Source organism: Pelophylax lessonae, assembly GCF_965119305.1.
Source record: "Pelophylax lessonae genome assembly, chromosome: 2".
Lineage (NCBI taxonomy): Eukaryota > Metazoa > Chordata > Amphibia > Anura > Ranidae > Pelophylax > Pelophylax lessonae.
In genome coordinates, this window is record NC_138769.1 from 605,835,050 (window position 1) to 605,842,108 (window position 7,059).

The 7,059-nt window shown below is 43.7% G+C and overlaps 1 pseudogene across 1 annotated transcript; it reads left to right on the forward strand.

Moving 5' to 3' along the window:
* The first annotated feature begins 2,000 nt into the window (after positions 1-2,000).
* LOC309546728 (olfactory receptor 5V1-like) lies at positions 2,001-2,928 on the forward strand (annotated as a pseudogene). The gene has a single exon. The product of its transcript is annotated as an olfactory receptor 5V1-like (transcript).
* Positions 2,929-7,059: the final 4,131 nt, after the last annotated feature.

A 7,059-nucleotide genomic window follows, 5' to 3' on the forward strand; every position in this document is an offset into this window, starting at 1 on the left:
CTATCTGAGCCGCCAGACCCTGGACCAGGGGGAATGGTCCCTACACCCGGAGGTGTTTCAGATGCTGTGTGCGAAGTGGGGATCCCCGGATGTGGATCTGTTCGCGTCTCGGCTAAACCACAAGGTGGAAAGGTTCGTGGCAAGAATGCGCGATCCTCTGGCAGATGCCTCGAATGCGCTGGTGGTGCCTTGGCGTCAGTATCATCTGATATATGCCTTTCCTCCAATTCAGTTGTTGTCCAGGTTCCTTCGCAGGGTGGCCTCGGAACAATCAATGGTAATTCTGGTTGCGCTAGACTGGCCTCGCCGGTCCTGGTACGCGGACATCATTCACCTGGCCGTAGAGCCTCCGTGGCAGCTACCAATGCGAGAAGATCTACTGTCTCAGGGACCAATCTTCCATCCTGCTTTACAGTCGCTGGCTTTAATGGCCTGGCTGTTGAAAGCCAGGTCCTGAGGGACAGGGGTCTCTCCTCAGAGGTCATTCCTACTTTGATCAAGGCTAGAAAAGCCTCTTCTGGTAAGATTTATTACCGTACATGGAAAGCTTATTTTGCCTGGTGTGAGTCCAGGGGTTTCTCTCCTCGTTCCTACTCGGTGATGAGGGTGTTGGCTTTCCTCCAGGCTGGTGTGGACCAGCGCCTTGCGTTGGCCATGATTAAAGGCCAGGTATATGCCCTGGCTGTTCTTTTCCAGCGCCCTGTGGCGTCTCATTCCTTAATTCGCACCTTTATTCAAGGTGTGCGTCACTTGGCCCCTCCTAGAAGGGAGCCCTTACCTCCATGGGACTTGAACTTGGTTCTGTCCCTGTTGTGCAAGGCTGCGACTTGGTCGTCGGTGCACACCTTTTCCAAATTCCAAAGATTACAGGATTAAAGTTCTGGCATCAGCCGATGCCTCCATTGGCCGCAAAGTTCTCTGTGCGGCAGTGCCATAGGGGACCCTGGTTTTGTACTGGTCCCTAGCTGTTGGGGGTTGTTTTCCCCTTGGTTATTAGATTTCCTGGGTTGTTGCTCCTGTTAAGCCCTTTTTTGTTACCCAGAAGGTTACCTTTCTGCTAATGTAAGGTTCCTTTCTCTGATGTGGGTACTGCGTTGCTTTTCTGATGGTTGCGTTGCCCACCCCTCATGTCTACACTGCTTTGGGACATCCCCATTAGTGAAGACTGTGTGAATGGGCGGCGACTGTCGGAGGACGTAAGAGAAAACAGAATTTTTGTAAAATATTACCGTAAAATTCCTTTCTCTGAGTCCTCCGACGGTCGCCGCCCCGCCCCTCTTTTGGGTTTTTTTCTACACTTTCACTGCTTGCGACCAAACTGAGTTGGGATGGCTATTGCAGGGGGGTATTGGACTAGAAGGACAGCCCCCATGGGTGTGACTATGTAGATGAATTGTTCTTTTACAAGTCTTTTGCCTAGAAACTCCTGCGGAGGGGAAGCAATACCCCATTAGTGAAGTCTGTGTGAATGGGTGGGGACTGTCGGAGGACTCAGAGAAAGGAATTTTACGGTAAGATTTTACAAAAATTCAGTTTTTTTTAGTTGTGGGATTTTTTTTTTTTGTGCTGTGTACCATTGGGGACATTTCACTTTGCTTCCTGTCCCAGAGATGCAAAAAGAAGGTAATCTCCCAATGTAAGAGGAGTTCCCTTCTTAGACACTTGTTCCCAGAACAGATGTTCCCATCGGAAGATTTCCCCTTATCTCTTGTTCTGGAAACAACTGTAAAATGTTGGATTTTCCCTCTTTCTTTCTTGGTGGCAGTACAAATAGAAGCATGAAACTCACCAATGGGAATATGAACTGCAAAAGATAGAGTCTAACCCTTCCCCACTTTATCAATTCAAAAGAGTTTGCCTAAAAATAAACATGCATTTTATTTGATTAAACTTGTATTAATTAATTGGTTTCATTTGTGTATTTGTATTAGTACACAACAAGCATGTTTTAATTTTCATTACCATTTACACTTAATAACAAAAAATTACCAAACAATGGAATGGAGCTCTTCAATCAAACTTATTCAAAAAAAATTCATCCTTCTTGGACTGTCTGATATTCCTTATTTAAAACCAATCTTGTTTCTGATCTTCTTTATAATGTATATGGTGACAATATCTGGAAATTGTCTTCTCATTATCATGGTGAGACTTAATTCCCGTCTCCAAACCCCCATGTACTTTTTCTTAACTAACCTTGCCATCATTGACATCTGCTTCTCATCAACAGTGGTACCCAGAATACTGGTAAACACCATATCACAGGATAGAACTATATCTTTCCTAGGATGTGCAGCTCAGATGTATTTCCATCTGGCTCTTGGAGGTGCAGAATGCTTAATACTGACTGTCATGGCCTTTGATAGATATATTGCGATTTGTAAGCCAATACAGTACAATATGATAATGGACAAACAACTCTGTCTATGTCTGGCTATTGCATCCTGGTTTCTAGGCTTTAAAAATTCAGCTATCCAAGCAATGTTCACATTTCAGCTGCCGTTCTGTAAGTCTAATGTTATTGACCACTTTTTCTGTGAGATACCACCTTTACTTCGGCTCTCCTGCAAGGATATCTATCTCAATCAGGTATCAGGCATCATTGCAACTGCCCTCTTTGCATTCGGTACGTTCTTCCTAATTTTTCTGTCCTACCTTTGCATCACCTTAACTGTGATAAACATCCATTCTGTAACAGAAAGAAGGAAGGTTTTCTCCACTTGTGTCTCCCATATTGCTGTGGTCTCCATCTACTATGGTACTATCATGTTCATGCATATACGACCTCAGTCCAGTTACTTCCCAGAACAGGACAAAGCAGCCTCTGTTATCTATACAGTTGTGACTCCAATGGTTAATCCTGTAATATACAGCATAAGAAATAAAGATATCAAAGAAAGTATCAGAAAGACATTAAAGATTATCTAAACCCAAGAACACAAATTGAATATATTGCAGCTTATAAGTCTATCTTTATGTTGCCAGAATTTTAGTGTCCTTGTACCTCCCTGTGCAATGTACTGATAAATCCAATATTGTTATCATTCTTCAAAGCTATCTTATGTGCACTACAGAAGAATGTCCCCTCTGTAATGGAGATGACGAGTGTAGGAGTGGTTAGTGTTCCAAATCAAGAAAGCAGCCTCGTAACACTGATGGCTCCCCCCACAGATAGAGTACAACAAGTGAGTGTTGTCACCCTAACACAGGAAGTGTGTTCTAGGGTGACAACAGTGAAAATGAAGGGAAAAAGCCTGCCACTGGGCCTAAGCACTGATAAGCTGCAGTATATTAAAGTTTTGTTTTTAGCTTTAGACACTTGCTAAAACTAGTATATTATTTTGTCTCCCAATCTGGCTCCACTATCTTGAAGATTAGGCCATCAACTTTGGAAAATATATATTACTTGATGACTCCAAAAAAGACTGTCTGAAATATATAAAGAACTTTTCCCTGTTTCTCCCCCTTCAGTAACTAAATGGGTGGAGGAAGTCCTGGATCTAAATGGGGAGGATTGGGTCTGCATGTGGAGTTTCTCCTTTACTTGATTAGTGCCAGCAAGGGACAGGTTTATTCACTTTGAATTCCTACACAGGATATAATATACCCCAGCTAAACTGTCCAGTATTTATCCGCCGGTCTCGACAGAGTGTTGGCGTTACTTCACTTCCTGGCTACTTTCGGACATATCTTTTGGTACTGTCCAGTGGTTCAGGACTTCTGGAAAGTTGTCCTGCACTGTATAACAGAGGTCACTTCCCTACCCCTGCCCATGACGATGACAGTTTGCCTTCTTGGTCTTGTGAAAGGTCTGGCACTGATCAGGGCTCATCCTACTCTATGGCTGTTTTATGCTTGCAAGGCATTGATCCTTTACTGGAAGAAGCCAGTGACACCCTCCCTGACTTATTGGAAAGGGCTGGTAAATAAAGTGGTTCCCTTTTTAGAAGGCTACAGGTTACAAGGCACAGTGAAGCTGCATTTGATGGGCACAGTGAGGCTGCATTTGGTGGGCACTAAAAAGGCTGCATTTGATGGGCACTGGTGAGGCTGCATTTGATGGGCACAGTGAGACCGTGAGGCTCACAGTGAGTGACTGGTAGCAAGCAGTAACTACCACTGCATATAGTTTATTGTTGTTTTTGAAGTTTGAAAGTTTGCATGCGGCCCCCATTGGATATGAAAACATGTCCAGTGGCCCTTGAGGTAATTTGAGTTTGAGACCTCTGACTTAAAAGCATAGTTTCTATTCCCTGACACCAGCGTAGACAAATTTACTACCCTCTTTTTGCATGAGACACTGTTTCTGGCTAGGAAAGTGATTGCACGACAATGGATGCGCGACAAACCCCCCACCTTTCATGACTGGCTCCGAGAGGTTAACACGCTACCCTACAAAAAGTTAATATATGCCCACCATGGGTGTCCTTCCAGGTTTTACAAAATATGGGACAGATGGGTGCAGCCCCCAGAGACATGCACTTGATTTTATACTGCTGTTTGTATTGAATCTTTTTTTTTTTTCACCACCCCTCTCGCTTTTGTATTCTGTCAGGAACATAGAGCTACTATTGTTACAGCTTGGCAATTCTTATGCTCATCATATGCAGAGATATATAGTAACTAAGTAGAACTACTTCACTACTGTACTTAAGTACCGAAAGGCGTTATCTGTACTTTCCTAGAGTAGAATTTTTTTCTCCTACTTCCACTTTTACTTCACTATATTTTTTCGATGATTTCAATACTTCTACTCCGATATTTTTTTTTTGTGCTGCATAGTTACTCGTTACTATTATAAAAATTACCACTGCCAGAACAGTAGATGGCTAATTTCATGAAGCTCAAAACATGTGTATTATCAGCGCATACGAAAATAAAAGCTACTGTATGTATAAATAAAAGCTGCATTTGAAATAATAAAAAAAAATATGATGTTCAAACTTTTGACTTCTTTCTTTAATAACTACATAACACAGTACTTGTACTTTTACTTTCAGTACTTGAGTAGCAACATTTTAAAAAAAACTACTTGCAATACTTAAGTACAAAAAATGTTGAATACTTTAGTACTTCTACTCAAGTCACTTTTTGATCGAGCACTTCCACTTCTACTCAAGTCACTTTTTGATCGAGCACTTGTACTTTTACTCAAGTATGGGTTTCGAGTACTTTATACAACTCTGACCATATGCGATGGATGTACCTAAGTATTCTTTCTTTGACATCACCTATATTGCTGTATTACCATGACAATTCCTCTGTTTGCTTCTTTGTATTTGTGTTTTTTTTTTTTATCAATAAAGAATTTGTTTGATTAAAAGCATAGTTTCACTGCTTTCTACATAATGGTCAATGTGTACCTATCGTGGTCAACCAGTACCCAAGTACCGATCACCAGCTCATCAGAGTCCCCGAGTACCTATCACCTGCTCATCAGAGTACCCAAGTACCTGTCACCTGCTCATCAGAATACCCGAGTACCTGTCACCAGCCCATCAGAGCACCTGAGTGCCTGTCACCAGCCCATCAGAGCACCCGAGTACCTGTCACCAGCCCATCAGAGTACCGGTCACCAGCCCATCAGAGTACCGGTCACCAGCCCATCAGCGTACCTGCCTCAAGCTCATCAAAGCACCCGAGTACCTGTCACCAGCCAATCGGAGTACCTGTCATCAGTCCATCCAAGTACCTGTCACCAGCCCATCAGAGTACCCGAGTACCTGTCACCAGCTCTTAAGAGCACCCGAGTCCCTGTTACTAGCTCATCAGAGTACCCGGAGACCTGTAACCTGCTCATCAGAGCACCCGAGTACCTGTCACCAGCTCATCAGAGCACCCGAGTACCTGTCCCCATCTCATCAGAGCACCCGAGTACCTGTCACAGCTCAACAGAGCACCCGAGTACCTGTCACCTGTTCATCAGAGTACCTGTCTCCAGCTCATCAGAGCACCTGAGTACCTGTCATCAACCCATCAGAGTACCTGTCACCAGCCCATCAGCCTACCTATCACTAGCCCATCAGCATACCTGTCTCTAGCTCATCAGAGCATCCGAGTACCTGTCACCAGCCCATCACCCCTGTCGTGCAGCCCAACAGTACCTGACCTGCATCCCATTAGTACCTGACTTGCAGCCCATGAGTACCTGATGTGCAGCCCATCACTACCTATCGTGCAGCCCATCACAACCTGTCATTCAGCCCATCAGTGTCACCTGTCATACAAGCCACCATGTCCAAAAAAGTTTTTACTACCGAAGAGGCATATCAATTTCTAAGCCTGACGGATGAGAGCACTCACTGTCCAATTCCAGTTCCAAATCCAGTTCAGAATTCAAGCCCTTTGCATGCAGTACATCAGCGACCGAATCAGGGGAGAAAGCAGTCCATCCTAAAAGATGTTCTGAAAACCAAGCAGCCACCAGCAGCACCATACATCCCAATGGCCAATCGGCAAACGCCAACAGTGCTAGACCCCAGGAGGAAAGGCCCAGTACAAACACTGGAATTTCACACCAGACCTAAAGAATTAGAGCCCAAACTCATCTTCCAGACAGTTTAGCAAACTCATTATGGTTACCTTCTAACTCAGGGTCAGCTACAAGCTACAAGCTTTCACAGCACAGCCAGGTGTGCAGGTCAACACTGAAAGTTTTTCTGTGATTGATTTTTTTTAAATGTATTTTTCCCTGACGAGTTACTTCAAAGCATCGTGGACCAAGCAAATCTTTTACATAGAGAACAACCCCAACTCATGCCACACCTGTCCTTTTGAACGGAGACGCCTAACAGTGGAGGAGTTTAGCTTGTTTTTCTGCCTTACAATCAATATGGGGCTTATAAAAAAAATGATTTGCATTCTTATTGGTCTACCAACCCCATCCACCACATACCAATTTTTTTCAGCTGTCATGTCCACGTCCCGCTATGACATAATGCGCTTCCTGTATTTCAGTGATAACTCGCAGTGCCCTCCCCAAGATCATCCCAATTTTGAAAAACTATATAAAATTTTCCCCCTAATTACTTTTTTTTTTTAAGAGGTTTCCCGAACTTT